Source organism: Centrocercus urophasianus, unplaced genomic scaffold (assembly GCF_019232065.1).
Source record: "Centrocercus urophasianus isolate 14NV4802_14NV808 unplaced genomic scaffold, USGS_Curo_1.0 seq_19, whole genome shotgun sequence".
Taxonomy (NCBI): Eukaryota; Metazoa; Chordata; class Aves; order Galliformes; family Phasianidae; genus Centrocercus; species Centrocercus urophasianus.
Window position 1 is genome coordinate 9,299,008 of NW_024884744.1, and position 21,584 is coordinate 9,320,591.

The 21,584-nt window shown below is 45.3% G+C and overlaps 1 protein-coding gene across 5 annotated transcripts in view; it reads left to right on the forward strand.

The window, feature by feature from the left end:
- The window catches only part of LOC122161492 (LIM domain containing preferred translocation partner in lipoma), a 320,970-nt gene that overhangs the window by 48,977 nt on the left and 250,409 nt on the right, over positions 1-21,584 (forward strand). For 4 of the 5 annotated variants that reach the window (XM_042820970.1, XM_042820969.1, XM_042820974.1 and 1 more), the window contains exon 3: positions 12,783-12,882. The gene's annotated coding sequence lies outside the window, so the exon portion shown is untranslated. The remainder of the gene's footprint in view (positions 1-12,782; positions 12,883-21,584) is intronic. The other variant, XM_042820973.1, reaches the window with a different exon arrangement.

Sequence of the window (21,584 nt, forward strand, 5' to 3'; positions counted from 1 at the left end):
TCCTTCTTTAAAGATGGCCTATTTTGGCCTTACAGCTCTGCAGGTTATTGGAAAAGATGATGTGAAGTCAGAGCGCTCTGAGCAGTGCACTCCTTTAGAAATGACTGAGAGAATTTGTACCATTCATTTCAAAAGGGCTTGGTGAAATGCAGTAACGAGGATGTTTTGCTGAAGGATACTGTTGGAGCTAAAATGCCGTCTGGTGTGATCAGTATGACAGCCTGCTTGAAATTGGTGCAGTGTAATGTGCTACTATAGATTGCTTTCCTTTAATGTCACTTTTTTTCTCCCTTCATGAAGTCTTCTTGCAGTGAGTGGGATGCTTGCAGCATGGATTTGAATGTGATATTATTTAACAAGAATAGTAATGAGGTGCACTGTATAATATTAAAGTGGAAAACTATTGCCCAGAAGGGGAAAGTAATGTGGATGCTGCTGCATTTTTCCTCATAAAAGTATTGTTCTCCAAGCATTTACGGGTTTCCCTGTATGTGAGGTTTGTTTGCTTAAATTCCCATTCAGGTGAATGGATACTTTGCTTCTGAATTGATTTTTTGGTGGAACTTTAACTTATAACAATAGACAATGCTTATATGTAAGCTCTCTGTAAGAAGACTAACGTTTTGCCTGGAAATAAGTGTGATTTGATGAATGCTTGAGTGTTGCTAATGAAAAAGGGTGGGAGAGGAAATTACATTTAATAAGGAGTTTAAGTGACAATTTTCTTATAGAATGCCACTGTGTTTAATTTTCACAGAAAAGAGAAACCAAAGGTGTTTGCAAGGCATTTGCAGTGCAGCTGGGTGCTGTAAGTCTTCACTGGGCTGTTTTTCCACATATCTCAATATGTAACCCTTGTCCTTGTGCTCCTGCAAGTCAACGCTTCCCAATGGCCAGCAGCCTGGCCAGCAGCGTCCCTTGCTGTCCTTGGAAAGCCCCACAGATGCAGTCCTTGCAGCATTTCAGCCCTTATTTGCAAAGCGCCATCTGTTTTTGTGTACCATGTCCCCACTCGGCCTGGCCAGGAATGAACCCTTGTCTTGACCTGCTGCATCCTCTGGTAGGAAGGCTGCCATGCAACTTCCAGCTGAAAACACAGTTTCTTAGGAAAGGGAATTAGTTACTTTTTGGCTTGCCTTTTGGACCTCTGGCCTCCAGACCAGGCAGATCTTCTTTCTAGTCCTTGATGTAGTAAGTCCTCCCTTGACAAGACCAGTGGTGACATTATGTGCTTTTCTAATCATATCCCTTCTCTTGTGTTGGCCCAGACAAAAACTTATAGCTCCAGGTTGCTCAAAGGAATGTATTTGTTCATGTAAAGGTGCCTGCGTGACTCCAGTTACTGAGGAGCATCCTCAACTAATGATTACAGTCCATTTTAAGTGCCACTTTCACAGGAGGAAGGATGTAGCTCTGCCTTCCTCACCTCTTGTGATGTAGAGCTGAAAGCTTGTTGAAGCAATGCAGACACCTACTTGCTATATCAGTGCAAGTTTCTTTGGTTCAGGTGTCCATTAAAGCAGACCTGTCCATCAGAAGGCGGGCTGTGGCTAATCTTTTGGGGCCCAAGGAGATTGGCTGAAGATAGCAGCATTGAGCTGCTGGGAGGTGCTGTCTATTAGTGTCTGGTCTCTCTGAGAAGCAGCAACTCACAGGTCTCCTTGGCTTGCACATCCTAAAGTGGGAAAGGAAAACAAAGCTTGACGTTTCACCTCAGAAGAGTTGTTGATTTGCCATTTAATGAAGAAAGTCTTGGGTAGCTGCGTGGTATGCATCTGTGTGATAGGCTGGGAAATGGGGCAAACCTTGACTTTCTTGACTTGGTCTCTGTGACAAACCCAGTGCTGATGCAGGTGTCTGAATTGATTTCCCTGGAAAAACAGTAGTGTAGGTGTGCTATGACATCTGTAATGAACGTGTTCTTCTATTGTATAGGTGCAAAGTTGTGAGTCCTTGATGGGATCAATATGTTATCTTGTCGAGTCTGATAAATTGCAATAACACTCTAATTCTGGAGCTGTTTAGGTTCATGAGGGCCACTGGTTCCAGTGTTGATTTCCACCCTGACCTCTAACTGGTTATTTCATTAAGACTTGGAAGCTCAGGAAGGCGATCACCCTTCTCCTTGGCATGTCAACTTCAGCTGTCAGCAGGGAAAATATGGACCCCATGGAATGCAGGCTTTTGGAAGTGGGAGTGGGTTTGAACTGAAAAAATCTTGGTGGGAATGAGGAACATATGTATATATGGTCCATCCTGGTTTTGGTTGGGTATTTGTTAGTGAAGCCTCTAAGGGAAGGCAGTGCTCAGAACTCGCCTGAGTTTGGTGTTTGTGGTGTCTGAGCACGTGGCAGTTTTTCCCTTGTGCTGACTGCACAGGTCCTTAGGAGCAGCCCTGACACCAACCTGTGCAGTGAACCCCACCTGCCTGTGTTGGGTTGGGCATGGCTTGCACCCAAAAATCTGTGATGTGAGGAATCAGCGAATCTGGGGACAAGAGGGGAAATCTTTCTCCAGGTGGTTTTCCTATGTAGGATTGAGTTTATAAAGGCAGGATCTGAATCATCCAAGTGCAGATGCCCATGCAGCACATCTTGGCAGATTCTAGGTGAGATACACCATGGGCTCCACCTCCTGTTCATGGGTAACTGAGTGACACCCTATTATTTCTCTTGTCTATTGTCTCTGGTACAAGTTATGAATGGGCTGGTTTAAAAGCATGATTGATTGCAGGGGGCTGAAACTGATTGTGATGGGGCAGCATAGTTTACAACTTCATCTTTTGGACTGTGGGAGGCGGGTGGTGGTGATTGCTTTTTTTTTTTTTTCTCTTTAAATTATTATTATTTTTTGGTGAAGTGTCATTTTTGAGATTGCATTTTACCTTCCTGGAAGGAGGGGATAATGCTTCCCATTGCAGGGCTGCAGGGAGCTGCTGCACCACTGCAGCTGAACGATAGCTGAGGTGCAGCAGCTGCATGCACCCAGCCCAGTGCAAATGGGGGAGGCAAAATGCTTCAGCTGAAACTGCTGGGAAGTCAATTCACCGAAATCTGCTAAGCCACAGCGACTCTTGATTGCAGTCACCTTGGTATTTAGAAAGTGCTCTGGTGTCTGAGAAGGCAAATGTGTTGTGTGGTTGATTAATTTTAATGTAAATGTTTTCAAAATACTGGAGACTTCTGCTGGGAAGAAGGAGGTTTGGGTTTTCTTCGTGCTGTCACACCAGCCCTGGACATGGTGCAGACAGCTGTGTGGTTACTGGGGACTTGCCACCTTAGCTGTGATATTTTTGCAGACTCGGCTCAAAGTGTAATTCTATTGAAGTACTTTGTAGCCCTACAGTGAGGGGGATGTTAAAGGGTTTGTACAGACTGGCTTAGAGTTTCTGAGTTTAAACTGCATAAAACGTTCTTGGCATGCTTTTGAGAACAGCTGCCTAGACACACGCGTTGTCATATAACTAGCACTGTTCATTTGCTTCAGGCATCGTCATCTTTTCATTAGAGCAGCAAAAACTCACCTGAATCCACCATTCTGCCTCCAAAAATAGCAAAGGACTTTTGTGCCATTTAACAGTCACATCACTGGTAAGGAAGCTGTGAATTGAACGTGATTTTGTGTCCATCTCAGAGCAGGGGCAGGGCTCTGAGATCTGTTTGGTGCTTTCACTGTCAACTTTTACTGCTGGGGTGCTGCAGTGATGTAAACCGCTTTTGTTCTGAGAGGGATAAGAAATGGCAATTTGGGTGGTAATGATATAGAACAGAAACAAACACTGAAAGATCATCTCTTCCTTGGTGATGTTGGACCTCTTGCCGCTGTGTGCTGTAACCAGAGGGGAGCAGCAGGTCCTGCTGGTGTGGTGGGAGGCTTTTCTTTCTCATGAATTTATTGCTTTTAATTTATGTAAGGAAGAAGTAGGCTTTCTTAACAGTGCAGCAGAGGTGGGTTGATGGTTGGACTAGATGATCTTGGCGGTCTTTTCCAATCTCTTTGATACTGTGACCAAGTGCTCAGTTGGGCTGCTTATGTGTGCCGTCCCATCACTGTCCACTGCTTTCCAGGAACATATCCTACACAGCACAGCAGGTATTCATCTCTTGAGGAATGGTTGGGCAACCAGCTCACCTCCAAGGAACAAGCGCTCCTCATCCCGGCCCTTAAGAGCAGCCGGGTTGGCCCTAATCCTCCCATTACTCCTCCTCCTCTGGCTGCTCTGAGAGGGCTGGTGGCTCCCAACAAGTTCCAGGCACATTAGTCACTGATTACAAGACCTTTTGTTTTTATTGCCATAGCATTTAGACAGTGGGAATGAGGAGCACGTCCAAGCTGCTGGCTGGGAGTGGGATGCTAGCAGGGCACCCATGCTGGGGCGCGAGGTGACACCCCATGGGGACCAGTGGCTGTGGCTGGTGCTGGCCTGCAGGACACTGGGCGGCCCTGTGGGCATGGGTTGTGGCTACTCAGTGGGGCATGTGTGGAAAGCAGGCTGGCTGGCAGCAGGAAGGAAGCATTCACTCTTTCTCCTGACGGCCCATAGCTTATTTTTGCTAATCATTCCAGGCCACAGGAATGTTGTATTTTACTGATTTTTTTTTGTTGGTGGTGGTGGTTCTTTTTCTTTCCGTATTTTTATTTTTTTTCTTTCTTTTAATTGTTGGAGCTGTTTTTAATCCCTGACCATAATAAAGCCACACTGTTAACACAAGCAGCAGGGTAGCTGGAATCACAGCTGTACTACAAGCTCTGCTTTTAATTTCAGGCTGTTATTAATGAGGCTAGAAACCTTCCCCTCCCCTGGCCAAGTTTCAGCTGAGTGTCTTCATCCAAGCAACTCCACAGCTGCTTCCCAATGTCCCTGGCTCCATTTGAATCCGTTGGGCAAAAGGTAGAGAAGACAGTATTTTGACATAGGGAGTCTGTGAGTGGCAGAACTGGTTGATGAGGTTCCTGGCTGAGTGCAGGGAACTCAGCACAGATAGAGATGTGATCATTCCTCCCAGGGAATTGTGGTTGCTTTGGCTGGGTGACAGCTGGTCCTGCAGTACATTGGGCTGCTTCTGGCCGTGTGATCCTGCCACCTGACTCTGCTTTTTTGCATGAGCCTAAGGTGCTGGTGCAAGGGAAGGGACGGGACGTAGCATGTTTGGCAGACGGCAAGGACAGGATGAGTAGCTGGATGGGCTCATTGCTGCTGAGTAATGGTGGAAGCTGAAAGATGACAATTTTGAAACTGGTAAAGGCAAAGCTCTATCACTGTCCTGTAATTCAGAGCGTGGAGGTTGTTGAAGCCAATGATGTAAGATTGAAAGGTAGATTGGATGCTTCTGTGCATGTAAAGAATTACTTCAGTGCTAATGACTATTGGCAAGGGTACAAAATAAAATTGGAAGCTCTCTTAAACCTCTTGACTCAGGTTCTAGTTAGTCTTTATCTCTGGGACACTGAGATGGGATGGCATGTGGGTCACATTGCTGCGTGCCTGCCATAGAGGTTTTGCATTATCCTTCGAGGGATCAAGAACCAGCCAAGGTCAAGGATGAGACACTGGAGGAAATGGGCCAGGGTGCTCATTCATTTAAGTATTCTTGCCTAATTCCTAGCCTGTTCTAGCAAGGTCTTGCTTGGGTTCCTGGGTGCTCATAGGAGGAGTCTGTTGATTTCTGAGGAAGCAGCAGTGGCAAAAAGCTTTTATTTTTTAGCACGTAATATTGTAATTGCATCTTGGATATGGAAGTCCCAGACTGCTTTTGAAATTGCTATGATGGACTTAGAAGTTGTCAGGGCTAGCAGAGGACTCCCAGCTGTTTGCATCTGCGCGGTCCCACACTCCTGTTCCTGGCCCAGCTGTGTTACAGAGGGCAGGTATTGCTGTGCTGAGGTCACGTAATCCTCCCAGCTCCAGCTGCGTGCACCAAAGGCCAGGTTGCCTTTACAACTTAAGTGCTGCTAAGCCATGGAAACAGCCCTTCAGGATTGTAGCTGGGGTGAGCTGGTTCAGCTTGCTCCTTTTGCCCTGTGTGGAAGCAGCGGGGTGTCTGAGCCTGTCAGGCTGCAGTTCATGCGCTCGCCTTTTTCCTAGACGGATCGATTGGATTTCCAGTAAAGACAAACAGAGTCGGAAGTAGAAAGGCGTTGAGCATGCAGCGCTGCCCTCCCCGGCCCCGCCGGCTGTGCTCAGCTCCATATACGGCAAAAAAAAGGAACAGGAAAAGGGAGTGCAGCGTGAATACCAGACATACAATGCATTCCTCGCAACTGCACACGCGGAATTTGCTTTTCCCCAGAAAGTGAACCCTCTGCATGTCCATTAATTGCTCTGTACTGCTTAGCAGGGACAGAGAAGCCAGCATTGAGCTGGCTCCAGCAGCGCTTACTGTCTTGTCTAAGTGAATTCCTCTTCTGTAAGGGTCTTTCCTTCTTTGGTGGAACACAGGAGGGAAGGGGACTGGGATGAGGAAGGGAAAAGGAGCCAGACTGTTCTGAAACTTGCTGTAACTCCTGGCAAGCTACAAGCAGGTAGACTGCAATTACATTTATTTTCTTGTCTTGGTTGTCCAAAAAAATCAATCTTGATTCATCATTAGCCTCTGTCTTTAAATTATATATTCCCTGAATAGCATCATCCAGTTAGCGGTAGGCAGAAGGTAGAAAAGGCAATTGATCCTGGTGCTTCATTCATGCTCTGGCTTCAGCCTTCCCCTGCGACAGCTGCATGCATGAATGGCCGGCTGCTCCGGGGCTGTTGGGCGAGCTCGGACCTCAGGTTCGAAGCACCAGCCCTATGTTTATTAAACAGGAGTCTTGATTTCTCCTAGTTTGCATGAATTTTGGAAGTTCTGGTTTGTTAGCCTCAGTTTTGGATCTTCTTGTGAGTTCAAATGAGGAAGGTCAGGTCAGTCCATCTCCTCTCCTGGTTTGCCACTGACTCATCGTCTGCAGACACCTCCTATAGGTCACAGGAGCAGAACCACCACTGCAGGTGCAGTGGTTTCCTAGACTGTTTGGAAGGCAAATTGTGGCCGGGAAGCCACAGCAGGGCAAATCACAGCGCAGTCTGCAGGCAGTCTGCCTGCAGCACCCGGGGCCACGCTCACAGGAGCACCTCCAGCCAGTTCCATCTGCATTCACTTGCCAAGAAAAACCTTTTCCAGGACCAGGGGTGTGACCTGCTTCCCGGTGCACCTTTCCTTCAGCACTGTTTGCATTTTGTGGGGTCAGAAAGCTGGTAGAATAGAGTGACAGTCACTTGGCCAACAGGTGGGGCAGAAAACAGCCTCACAGCTTTGAGTCATGCTTTATTGCCTTGGGCTTCACATGCCTGGAAAGCAGTCCTCTGTTGTCTCTTCATAGGTCTTGTAGAGGTGATGATGCAGCTTAATTCCATGTGCTCCTTTCATCTAACTGCTGCACTGTGCTTTCCCATCTAGAGGATGGGCTATGACAGCACTCGAACGAGGCAATATGTGTAGCTTTGTGAAATTCCCATCTGTTTCTGTAGTTGACATCTGGGTTATTCCATGTTACTTGCCTTCGTGCTTTCCTGTAAAACCAGGCATGTTATTAGGACTCAAAATAGTAGCTCCTTTGGTCCATGTTGTAATAGGAGGGTATTTCTTGATGACAAGTTCCAGCACTGCACGAAGGCAATGCTCTTTTATATATGCAAGAAAATAGCAACAGTCTGCTGGCAGGTCATGCATGGCTCAGCTCTTTGAACTTGGACATTACTGAGTGTATGCTGTCTCTGTTCTCCGAGACTGCACTTTGCAATAAGCTCTGTAAATTATCCAGCGAGGATAATAGAGGAGTTTGTGATGGTAGAAGAAAGAGGAATGAATGGCAAATTTATGCAAATGAAAACATCTGTTGAGTATTCTTGCCACTCGTTCTTCATCCATCCTCACACACATCCGGAGGTTTAAAGCCAGGTGGAGTAAGGAGACTTGAGGTTTTTTTTCTCTGCCTGTACCCCCGGCTCTTGCAAACCTGTAGCTGTGTGTGCAAAGCCAAAACATTTGGGGTCGAACCGACTGGTGTCATTTTTTGGCTCCAATCTACATAAGTACATTCTTGACTTAACAGTGCTCTGTGTGCATTAGCCAGAGCTTGCTGGAAAGTAGGAAGGCTCGGTGAGTGTTGAGTTTGGAGTGCCTCAGTGCCTTGACTGCGTGAGCTCTTTATGATGGTGCTGATATGGGCGGTGGCTGCTGGGTGAGAGGAGGCTTTGGAGGACTGGGGTGCTGCCAATGTGCCCAGTCCTCACTGCAGGAGAGCGGTGGCAGCGTGGCATGCTGGATCTGAGTGGGAACCCTGCAGCAGATAAAGGTGTCCGGGCTTTTTGTCCCCAGCACATGCCTTGCTTGTAGGGCTTTCAGGTGCTGGCCCTGTGTTTAAAGATCACCATGAAACTGGGGGCTCTTTGTTCCACTTCTGATGGGTTTAAAGGGGAATGAATCTCCCCTTCTTGCTTTTCTAATGCAACAAAATGTTGGAATTGGTAGAGAAAGTGAAATGCGTGGGCAACTGGTAAATATTCCTGTAAGTGCTGAGATTTATTTGTTTCCAGAATGTTTACTACTTGCTGGGAAAAAAAAAAATAAAAATAAAAAACCCAGCAACAATAGACGTAAAGTAAGCAACATATTTGCACCCTCTAAGTGTGAGAGAACACTGAGCCTTTGTTGCCTTGTCCTTATTTATGCTTTTTTGTGGTCCTGCCTGAAGGTGTCTTACCAGAAGTGGGCTGTCGCTGTTAGAGAATCCTGTAAAACAGCAGTAATAATTGTATGGTGTTCTCTACTGCTATCAGTTTTATAATTATTCATAGACATTTTTTAAAGCCGTGAGGGACTGTCTCTGCACACATCATTGATTTTGCTAATAAAATCTTATATTTTAATGGTACCTTTCATTGGAAAAACATCAACTGCTCCATAAAATTAAGACTCATAATACTGTAGGATGGAACTGTTTCCTGTGTTCTTCACAGAGGGATTGATTGAGATGGATTTATTTGGTCACTTAACAGCCTTTAGGCCTCACTGTAAGCCTAGAGCCTGTGGAAGAGCATCCCAAATCACCGTGCTCTGCTCTGCTTCGTTGTGCAGGATGCCACTTTGCCATTAAATACCTTTCTCCCTGTAAGACAGTGATAGGCATTGAACTTGCAGTCGAGAAGATAGTGCTGAGCCGAAGCTCCACGCTTGTTGAGTTGCAGTCAGCAGGTTGGAGCGTGCCCTTAGTTCAGCTGGTAAAATTTGGGAGATGACATGAGTGTGTATTTTAGTGTATTTATTTATTTAGTGAGCGTGTGAGTGTTGTATTTCAGGGAATGTTCCATCGTGGGTTCGTAGAGCTGAATTGGATTTTTTCTGACAGGAAAAGGCCCAGTTGTCTGTAGCAACCTGAAATTGATTCCTCCCTCCCTGCCTCCTGAAAGCTGTTGCTCTTGAATCATCCCTTTCATTTAATACAGCAAACAGGATGTCCCTGTGTGCTGAAACTTATAATTTCTTTTAATAACAAGTAACCTAGGCAAAAAAAAAATCTGATTTGAGAAGCAGCTGTGATTCCATCCTTATTACTGCTTGGCATCGGTGCTTCCCGTTCCACCTCCCTGTGCTTCGTGTCAGGCACTGGAGGCTGTCATTGGCGTTGGTTCCTAACTGCTTTGGCTGCGGAGAACATGTACCTGCATGCTCTGTCACACTGGTCTTCCTGTCCCTTTGGCTGTGAGCAAAAAACTATTTTTCCTTGTCCCCTCCATGACTTGTCCCAACTGACGGAGCACTTCTTGCACTAATGGCAACAAGCATAGATGCAAGTTGCACCAGTCTGTGCTGTGAAACACCTGTCTATTCTTGGCTTGTTTTCTGAAAAGGAAAAAAAAAACCAGTGCATGAGATTGATATGGCAGAGCCTGCGGCTGTGTGTTCACCTGCCGTCGCTTCCAGAGGAAGCCGTGTCACTCACTGTGCACTTGTTGGGAAGATTGCTGTTTAATCTTTCCGTGATTTTCACATCAGTCTAAAAATCGGTTTGTTTAATGTGCATCAGCTGAACAGTTCACCAAATAAACTACCCAAAAAGGTTAATCTCCTATTGCTTTTACTGTCAGATGCAACTGTTTCAGAGACAGTAATGAGTGTATCTCTAATGATAAATTTCAGATGCAGAGGTAGCAGAGGCAGCTACAACTATCAGGTGCCAAAACTGAGACTTAAAAGGCTTTCTTATTATTTTTATCCTCCAGAAAACACCATATTTTGTTTATGGCTGTAGTACAAGTCTCAGAAATTGAACAGAGTTTGTGACTGTTCATCAGAGACTGTTAATACTCATCTTTTCTAGATTTGTTCTCTTTGTACTTTAATTTAGGCATTAAATATCTTGACTTAAAAAAAAATAAAATAGTGTGCCTTTCCTCTTACCTGTTGTTCGTAGAAGCATACAATTGTTTGAGTTAGAGGCCACCTGGTCCAACTCCCTGCACTGAACAGGGATACCCACAGCTCCATCAGGTGCTCAGAGCCCCGTCCAGCCTGACCTTGGGTACCTTTAGGGAAGGGGCACCCACTGCCTCTGGGCAACCTGTGTCAGTGCCTCGTCGTCCTTAGAGTAAAAAAAAACTTCTTCCTCATATCCAGTCTAAATGTCCTCTCTTTTAGTTTGTCATTTCCCCTTGTCCTATCATGAGGCCCTGTTAAAGAGTCTATCCACTTCCTTCTTTTAGCTTCTCTTTGTCGTTGTGGAGGACCACACTGGCCATGAAGCACCTTTTCTTATCTCCTTATCACCTTAAGTTCTCTCCATCTTCCCAAAACCATAAGAAAGTAAGAAGAACGCTGTCCTGCGTGGTTGCAACCTTGTTTTCCACATGACCTGGCCTTCGTACATGGCCAGCAAGTAGGGTAAACATTGCTTAGGGTCTAAATAAGCTTCTAAATGTCTCTGTTTGCATTCCTCCCTTGAGCAGAAGCACTGCCTGAGAGCTGGATCTGACCTGGCTGGGATATGTTGATGTTCCTCGACTGTTGTCTGGAACTTCTGACATTGGGATATTTGTACGCTTAAATGCTTCCTCCCAGAAGTATCAAAGGAGCTAAGGCCGCTTTCCAGCATGAACATGAAAGGCACTCACACAGTAGTGCAGCAAGCATTGCCATGGAGAACAAAGGCTCTTGCTAATCACTCCTAATGCCTTTTAAGTTTATGCCTCATTTTTCCCCTTTTTTCAGAGAGCCTCCCAGAGTACTGAGACTTCAGCAACTGACTCACCAAATAATTAACAGAAGGACTCTATCTCTGAAACTTTTGAACACCTCTTTTAATTTTCGTAAACCAGCACCCTGGCCAAGTTCCAGTTTTGTGTAATTACATTTGACCTGGCTTAATCCCTTGGCAGTTTCAATTGCATGCGGTAGTCTTCTTGGCTCCCTGTCCTGAGCTGCCATTCAATACTACTTCATGGTTTTCAACAGCTGTTCTAATTCTGCTATAGAAATGGGTGCATATTCCTGGTGGAAGCACTCCTCACATCTATATCCCTTGCTGAACATCCATCTCTCACTGGCATTTTGGGAGGTAATGTCTCTGATAGCACAGGTGGTCTTGTGGAAATCCTCAAAGCTGTTTGCATCGTTAAAGATAGGCCTCTGTTTGAACTCCTTCATTAGTTGGCCATCTACATTGCTGAGATTCTTTGAGTTCTACATCTTCAGTACAAGGCATTTATTGCTTGGTCTCCTCAGCTACTGTGTGATGTAGGGACATTATTGGTGCAGGTATTTGTCTTTAGCCTTGGAAACACCACTTCTGTTATCAAGTCTATGCTAAATAGGAGCATGTCACTTTGCTGTGTTGACAGCAGTTGGGCTGTATTGGGAAGAGGGAAATGATCAAGGAAAGCAAAAGTCCGGGGCAGCTGGGAAGGACTGAAGAGGAAAAAAAAAAAAGAAAGAAAACCATGCCAAGTGGATGCTAACAGCATCCCCTACTAATGGGAGAAAGGGATTGTGACTGGGTGGAGTACAAGAAATAATCCTTTCTAAGGTGCTGTTGTGGCAAATTGATTGCTTACAAAATAGGAAAGCAGATGTATTATCACTGCTCTCCCTTGTTGCTTGTTATCTCATGAAATTTGGGATACTTGTGCTATTCAGAACTCTCCCCCTGTGTTTCCCAACGCTGCTCATATAAATCCTTTCTTTCTTCTTTCTCCTTTATCACCAAACCCTTTCGTTCAGGAGAGAAATTTCTTTTTGCTATGCAGAGCATCCTGCAGACCGGGGGGTAGGGCATATGTTGTGCGCACAGAAGTTATTCAGCCTTTCATTGAATCTGACTACTTTCCTCTGGATCTATCCCATAATTAAACACACTAAATCTCAAAGTAGCTTTGTCCCTGTTGGTTTCAGTGACACTGAAAATAAAGTCAACGGTGGCGACATTAAGATTTGTCCTCTGTCACAGTGAATGAAGTGCTGGAGTTGGAGCCGTCTGATTTTGATGTGTGTTGGCGACTGCCTGTAGCTTGGCAGAACTTCATGCAAAGTCAGTGTTGTCCCGTTTGGTAGAATGAAGACCTATCAAATCCTTGTGGTGGATGCTAGATAAAACGTGCCTAAGGTTTCGATGTATCTGCAGTCATTGATGTTGCTTTTGAAGATCTAATTTGAATGTTCAATAAAAGAGTGGACGGTTGACGGTTGCTGGTTTATTTCTGGACCCTTTGCATACCGTCCTAAAAAGAAATCTTTTTTTTTTTCTTCTTTCAGAGTGCCTTATGATTGGGTGTGCCTGACTGCATCAGCCTTTGGATGTGAGTGTCTTCTCTTGAAACAGCCTTGTGATATTCTAGCTGCCTGTTTTCTTGGGGTAAGAAACGAAACACAATGCAGAGACACAAGAGTAAGAGCACACTTTGGGCAAAAGCAAAATGGCAAAGAAAGGGCAAGCCACACTGGTGCCTCAGTTCGTGAATTTTGGCAACAGTGAACTTGTGAAGAGAAGGAACAAACTGTAAATCTGCTCACTGTAAGTAAGACAAATTACAGGCTTAAGTTGCAGCAAGAGAAATTTAGATGAGATGTTAGTAGATGATCTCTTGCATTGAGAAGAGGTGAGCACTGGATGGACTGCCTGAGGAGCTTGTGGAGTTTCAGTTGTTTGTTGGAAAGGTTTTAGAATCAGTTAAAAAAGCCTCATTGGATGTTCTCTAGGAGAACTGATCCTTTCAAATAGTGGGGCAACAGGCGGGATGACTTCTGGAAAGTCCTTGCAGCCTGCTGAAGGTTAGAAATCAGAGAAGGTGAAATTCTTATCTTAACGATGTTATTCAAAACTGATAAGGTAAAAAGAAAAACTCGGTGTACCTGTGCAGAAGGAACTGCCTGGTCTGGTGATGAGCTTCAAATCTATGGTGATAATCTTTGTTACCTGAAAGGTGATGTCCTCCTTCTGGAGTGAAGTGCAATCATGTGGAAAAGGAGTTCAGCCCTCGGTTTTGGCGTGTAACCTAAACTCGTGACAGAACCAGGAGGTTGTACCAATTCTTGTTACTTTGTAGCAAGCTCTTGAAAGTTCGGGTCTCTTCTGTAATCCATATTAGGGGTTTTCCTTTTATTCTCAGGCAGGTAATCACACCTGTATAGTTAAGATGTGAGAGAATAATGCTATAGATTCAGATAAATTGAGCAAAATATAAACAATATGTGAAACACAAGCAGGAGAACCAAATGTTTTCTTTTCTCTTTGGTTCAAGGGCTGATGGGATGGCAGAATTTAATATTTCTTCTGTTTTTGTTCTTCCTTGTTTTCCTTTGTCCTGTCTTGACAGTGAATGCAGCGCAGGCTTTTTCTGTGTTCTGTGTTGAAATTGTGTCCTAAGGATGGCTGCTCACTCAGTCCCCTTGATTCTCCCTTGCTCCCCCAGGAGCTGCATGTGACAAACCTCACGTGGGCCCAGGCAGCCATGGTGCCTCTGTGTGATCACTGCCAGAGAAGCAAATTGAGGGCGCTTCATCTTCCTTGTGCAGCCAAGAAGTGTAGTGAGATGTGTGTCCTGTGTCTGAGGACACCCGAATAGCAGTAGGGAATTCTTAAGCCTCCTGTTGGACTTCATTTGGGATTTGTTTAGTTTCTCTAAATTTGCTTTCATCCTTAATGTCAGCAAATAGTGATGTCTCCTCTGGAGTTATGTGAGTTCTTATTGTTTGTTAGCATCTTCTGTTTAGCAGAGATAAGCTGTTGGGTCCCAGGGCTGCAGGAACTTGGAGGAACCATTCAGATAGCTCTAAAAAGTGCATAGGTGTCAAGAGAGAAATAAGGGGATGCCTTTCTGAAATCACCTTTAAATGTTTTTTTTTTCTCTTTGATTTTAAAATTGCTGCAACTATCTGCTCAAATCTTGAAAGCAGCGTGCATGCATAGAAGGATGCAATTTCCTCTGTGCCCTCCGATCTTTTGATCTCAATCAATCAAATAAATCCAAGAGCTTGCAGTTCACCTTGTGGTGAAGATGGTTAGTTGGTTGAGGGGTTGTGCCAATGGTGCTGACAGTTTTCCACGCTTGTCTTTTTTTCGTATTATTTTTTGATTTTGACCTTTTGGACTGGTCAGGGTGAGATTATTTGCAAAGAGTATACATATGCCTGTCAGGATTGGAGTTAACATTCAAGCATTGCTGCTTAGCAAAAGAAAACAATATGCCCAAGTTGAATTTGCATTTCCCCTGAGGGTTGAAAATAATGACCACACTCAGAGCTGAGCCCTGCTGTCTCTATGGGTTGCCTTGCAGCACACAGCAGCGGTGCAGTGCTTGACTTGCCGGCTCGACCTGAAGATCTGGAGCCTGGCACTTCATGCTGGGGCAAACCTGGGGCAGAGGAGCCCCGAGGTGCACTTCACAGCTCTCCAAGGTGCAAGCTCAGTCAATTCTGTAGTTTTATTCGAATGATTTTGCAACTGAGAATAGTTTTTTTCTAATGCCTTGCTCCGTGCCTGCATCTGCAAATGAGGTCTTGTGGAACTGCCCTGACCTATCCTCCAAAGCAGTCCTCTTTCCTTCCATAAACATAAGAAGGGACATCCTGACCTGAGAGCAAGCTGCTGTGCATTGCAGGCGATGCTCAAGAAAGTCCCTGTGTGTTTTGTGCCAGGAGTGTGGGCAGCTCATGTGATTTTTTTGTGTGCTTTGGAAATGTCTTGTTTCGGTGGGCAGCTGCTTGGGTTTTCCCCACTGTCGATATTCATCGAAGCAGTTCCTGGATGGCTCCTGCCTCGTGTTTTCCACAGAGGAGGCTCGCAGCATCCAGCAGCAAGAACCTCGATTGTCTGTCAGGAGAAGTAATGGTGTCTTATTGACGTTTCTGCAGTCCTGTCAGCAGAATTAACTTCTTTAGGTGAGAGCAGTAGAGGCAGGGAGGCTGCAAGACAGCAGGCTGTTATTTAAGCATTAGCCTGCAGTGTCTGAGAGCCACACCAGTGTACTGTGTAAGAATGATCTGTTGATGCAGCCAGATCATGGATGTAAATACAGCTTATGTCAGAAGCACGTGAATATATTGAGGTTGTTTTTGACTTCTTTCATGGGTGAGCAAGTGAAGGCACAGCATGAAGCTCACGGTCAGGTCAGAGACCATCTCACCTGTAGGTTTGGAGGGCAAAACCATTCAGCAGTGCAGAAGTTCAGTGTAGCTCAAACACGAGAATGCTTTTTTCCTGATCCAAAAGGGACTGGAAGTTAGCAGCAGGGGTAATAGGCACCCTGAATTAAATCGCATGGAGGCACGAGAAATAGCAAGGTATATTTGAAAATATCCATTGCATATATATATTCCTCTTAAGAAACATGTTAAAGATGCCATATCCATAAATACTAATAAGGCTGTTTGATTCCAATTTTCAGGTAAGATTAACATTTTATTGAGTATTATATCTGTCACATTCAATGCTTTAGTGTACCATCCTCGCAGGCTTATTAGCATAATTGCAGTGCTTAAGCAACAATAAAAAATTCAACAGTAAAATAGCAGTTAGCATAGGCAATTTGTTATCAAAAGCTTTTACTTAAAGACAGCTTCTGAGCATATTTATTATCAAGTTAGGGCTATACATTATTTTTATTTAGAAAAACAAGAGGGAAACGATGTCGGGTTTTTTTAACAGCTAAATCAGAAGGCCTGCTAATTGTCCAAGGCCTTTGTTTTTTTTCCTTCTTTCTTAAAAACTCTCAGTGAATGCACTTGGGGTGGGAAGACAGCACAGCAAAACCCCAGGTGTGGAGCAGGTTGTGATGTTTGGAACTCAGTCGAACAATGCTGATGGCTCCTCACAGCATCCTGAGTGCCCCTGTAAAGCACTCTCCCCATGTGCCAGGGTCAGAATACCGATGGGTATTCAGGGACCCCTACTGATGGCACAGCCCCTACGGTGTCCTTGGGCAGTGATGCTGCTCTTTCCAAGGGTGCATGGATAGATGGTGGCCTTGGGTTTGGGAGCTTCGGGTGATCCCTCTGTTTCTGTTCTCCCTTTGAGGTTCCATTAGAGAATGTTTTGTTTTTCCAGATCTGTAGCTGTGATGTGCACACAGCGTCATTGGCTGCCAGCGTGGCAAGATTTCATGGGTGTATTATAATTTATAACAAATGGTATTTTGGGAGGGGCAAGCTTAACGTGGATGTTTAAAATAAGAAGCTGTAGCTCATAAATAAAGAAGTAAGTTTTTAACAACTTGAGAAGTGCTAAAAGAAGAGGTCTGTAAAGGAAAAGATGTATTGGGTGAGAGGAGCAGTTCCGGGGTGCCATGGGGATGCCGGGGAGCTGCTTCATGGCCTGCACTTCTGCTCCCTTCATGGCTGCTGGGGGAGTCTGGAGACAGATGTTACAAAGCTTGCTGGAAGCTGTTATTCCCTGAGACTTGACACAGTGCCAGAGTCAGAGCTCGGCTTTCTGTGAAAGAGAGCTGACGGAGCCTCCTGCAGTGGGGGTCCAGCTCACCTCGTGTCAGGTTGAGGTGCTCCGTGTTGGGTGGGTAAATGTAGTCATGAGTCTTCTGCAGACCTTGGAGGTGACAGTGGGCAGTGTTTAAGCTGTCGTGTTTATTTGTGTGAAATGTGTCTTCCTTCTGTCTCTTCTCCTTCTGTCAGTTTCCTTTGCTGTTGGAGAGTGGTTTCAGACCACTCCTCACTGGAGTTGGCTCCTCCACACTTTCCAGTTTCTGCTTGACTTCCTCTGATAAGCACTCGTGGTTGTCCTCATCTCTCCTCAGACCTCTGCGTGCTGCCAGTATCTCTATCCTCCTGCCCCCCCATCTCTGAAATCTGGGGTTTCCTCTAATATGTTCTGGGCATCCTTTTCCTTGTCCTCCCTCCTGCTGGAAGACCTGCTCTGCCTTGTCATGCTTTTCCAGTCACTGCTCTTTCAGAGGCCACTCTTCCATCTTCTCATCAGAGGACTGTTGGTAGGTGGTACCCTTTGTTGAAAGAGCTGTCCCAGCACCTCAGTCATGTTTGCAGCTTGGACAAACAAGGGGAAACTTGTCTGTTTTTTTGCTCCCAGTTTGACTGTTACTTCAGCTCACTCTGTGAGGAGAAGTGAAGGCGGCACTGCTCTGGGGGAGAAGCTCGTGCTCATAGTGAAACAGGATGTGCAAGCAGGTTGTAGGAATTGGGAAGGGAGCACATGGAAACAGGTGAAACTAAACTGGGCATGTATTAGAGAAGTGATGTTCTCTTCACAAACACCTCCTTCTGTGAATATGTGACATTTCAAAGGAGCTGGTTGTTTCAGATCCCCTTTTTTCTTTGGGTACAAAAACCCACATTATTCTTTGGACATACAGAGAAACTGTATGTTTTGGACTCTTGGGTAGTCATGAGTGCATTGGTACTTTGCTCACTCTCACAAAAGTGCCAAGTTCTGCATGGTGTTTAGGCTTTCTCAGCAACCAGAGATCTTGGTGATGTTCCTGGGAAGAAGATCAAATACACAGAAACTGACTATGGAGAGCTGAACTTCCAGAGAACTTCACTTGGAATGGAAACTTGGCTGTGATTTGGGTTACAGGTGAAATGCGTTCTCTGCCTCCATGAGGACTCACTGATTCTGTCCAGAGAACAAGGAGATTCCTGCGTGGTCCCTGCTATTGTCCCTTCTGGCTCTGCCCTCTGGCTTTATGGTGTCCAACGTGTTAGCTGCTGAGCATGTCCTTGCACCCAGCCTTCTAGCTCAGCAGTGGTGTGTGCCTGCTGCTGGGGCCAGGGCAGCACCCCTGTGTGTGCCCCCTACATGCAGAGGGTTCCACTCTTATGGGAAGAGCTGGGGTGCTTCCTTAGGGTGCTGGCACGATTGAAGGCATTTCCTTGTAGCTCCCACTGGAGATGTGTAATCCTCCAGTAGCTTATACAGGAAGCACCTCTCAGGTTTCTTCTACAGCCACTGGCTCAAAGCAGAGTTAAGCTTTAAAGTTAGATGAGATTGCTCAGGGCTGGTCATGGCAGCAGTGGGGCGATTGTAAGGGATGATGGCAAACACGAAGCGACTTTGGGCATAGGCACTTGTTGTGTGGTGTCAAGGGAATGGAGCGATGAGGTTTTTGGGAGAGGGTCCATGTGGACAGTCAGTCTGGGGTCTGTACATTCCCATACATGGAACTCATCAAATTCCCCCTGAGGTGTTCTGGTAGGGTCAGCAGCCAGGAGTCTGTGGATGGATGCATCTTCTTCAAGGAGCAAAGTGCAGGCATGCTTCTTGCAGGAGAAAAATTGGCTGAAAGAACTTTGCAGTGATAAATGTCTTAAAAATACTTATGCTGGAATTTGTAAAGCCTGGAACATCTGTTCTCAACAGTGCTTTGATCATGCTGTGGGGCTTTTAAAATGATACTTCCATGAAATAAGCGAGATCCTTATGGCTGCAGGATTCCTTTCAGTGCCCTTTTTTTTTTTTTTTTTTTCATGGAGCAAAAAGGCAAATTTCACGGGGAACATTACATGACTTGAAACACATATTTTAATGGTTAGTATCAACCAAACAATGTTTTATTAGGTGCTAGGAAAATGTTCCAGTTACATACCCCGGGAAGCAAAGCACTCCCATTTACTTTTAAGCGTATGGGAGCTGCACTTTGGGGGGGGGGAAATCCAGAATTCATTGCTTGTATTTTACTGTATTCAGCACCAAAACAAACTCATTGAAACAAGCTTAAACATTCTGCAGTTGTTAGGAAGGGCCTTTTTTAGGTTTTGTTTGCAGGCAGAGCTGCAGAGGAGCCAGGGTCAGCACGTTTGTGGAAGGATAACGCTGCTAACAATTATAGGACACTGACAATTTACTTTCCTGAGTGCAGTGTTTTTGGATGGAATAACTTTTTAGTCATCTACTTTTCTCTGAAGAGTCATCTTTCCCTTGTCATTTTAGCAGGCTTCTGCGCATTGCCTTTCAGGCAGCTGTATGTCTCGGGCTGAAATGTTGTGATGTTGAACATCTTCAGTGTTTTATGGAGCATGGAATGCTCTGATAGCAGAGCTGCGTTCTGCTGCTCCTCGCAGCACGACATCTGACAGGAGGATTTCCTGATGCATCGTCTGCTTTCTGCTGCTCTGCCTTCATGTAAGGAAATCTCCTGGGCCAGGTTTGCAGAAAGCAGGCCTGGAAATGGGTGTTCTGGGAAGTGTGTGCATACAAAAGCAACGCCCTAAGCTTGGCTGCTGGAGAGAGCTGATGGCCATCCGTCAATGGGGAATGGAGATCTCCATCTGCATTTGAGGAAGCTCAGGCCACGTTTCCAGGCAAGTACACTGCAGAGGATGCCCGAGATTGCATAGAACTTGATAGTTTCAGAGCTGGAAGCGGGAAAGTTTCATCGTTGCCTGATTGCATCCATGCCTGCAGTGAGGTGAGGTTGCCAGAGATCCCACAGAAGCCAGAGCAACCTCAGGAGAGGGGCTAAGCTGGGGGATGCCATGCTCAGCCCCATATCTTTGCCTGGAGCAGCTTTGTGCTGAGCTCTGCTGATTTACATACATCAGAAAGGAGCAAGAAACTGAGATGTGGAAAGACAGGAGTCTACTTTTCTGCTGTGTTCACACGGCTCATCTCCTTCACATCCCTTCCTTGCTCCCACTGCCCCTTCCCTCCACTGTATCCATCAGCTCTCCACAGGAAACAGGTCACAGTTTCCTCATGTAAAGTCTGCCAGATCTGTGAAAGGAGGAAAAATTACAGTCATAAATAACAGAGTACAGCTTTCTAGTAAGGCTGTGTGTGTCAGGGGTTAATTTATGAACACTAAATTGTTTAATTAATTTCTGCAGCACCTAACAGGTGAGCAGGCTGCTTATTACTATGACATATCCATTTATAGCATTTTTTCCTAGCTAACACCTGTGACTCAGTTCTGTTACATGCTCGTACTGTCTGTTAATTATTTACTGACGATTTAAGTACGGCATGCAAACAAAATGCTTTTATGATGGAGGCTGCACTGAACATGTAAGATTCTTGTTATTTATGCCAGATACAATCCCATTGAGATCCCTGAGCCCCTTACTGGGGGCAAGAGGCAGCCTCCTGCCCTGCAGAGCTCACACACAGCAGGGCTGGTGAATGACTTGACAGCAGTACACAAGTAGATCTGTGTCCTTTGCTCCTTTGCAGATTGATTTCTGCCATTTTGAGTGACTTTCCTGGGTGGCACACAAGAAATTCCCCTCTACAAGGGCTCATTCTCCTTCATTAGCAATAGTAGAAGGAAATGTTTTTAAAAAGAAACACTGTGTGATGTCTCCCTACCCCCCCCCTTTTTTTTTTATTTTTAAGAATAAAATAGCATGAAAGTCAAGTAGCAGATCGCGTTCTGACTCAGCTGGTAACTTATGATCCTCTGCTATTTTTGTAACATTTTTAGCTTATGACCGGATTTTTCTAATATTAGAACATTGCCATAGAAAGTGTGTCAGAGTCCCAGGCTGCCAGAATGTATCGCTGCGCAGAATATACATTTCTAAGCAGTGTGCAGGAGCAGTCCACTGAGTTCTTTGTTGTGGTTTTAAATTGCTGCAATTTCATTTTTTGATTCACTTAGCAGAGCACAGAGCTGCCTTTTGTTCCTCGTGCGGTCGGACGCCGAAGCCCCATCCCCAGCTGTGCCTCTTGCGGACCGGAGTGCAGAAGGGGAGGCAGCAGAGTTGCTTTGCTGGTAGTTTTTCAGCTGGTGTAGACAGCTGTAAGTCAATTCAGGCCATAGTGATCATGTGGATTTTATGGAGGTTGAGAATCCGGTCATGCAGCCTGTGTTTCAGTATGGAGGCAGCTCTGGAGATGGTTGTCCTGTTCTAGGTAGGCAAGAAAATACATGCCAAGTCTCTCTAAGCTGAAGAAAAGCATGTGAGAACAAATAAACATCTGTGTTCAAGTACAAGAGAAGGCGATTACTGAGGAAATCTCAGAGTTTACAAGTAGGATTTTTTATAGGTTCAAATCCGCTGTGGTTTCAGAGTACCTAAGGACACTTAAAATAATGAAACTCCAGACAGTCCAGCCCAAACACGCGTGACACAGAGCAGCAAAGCAATCAT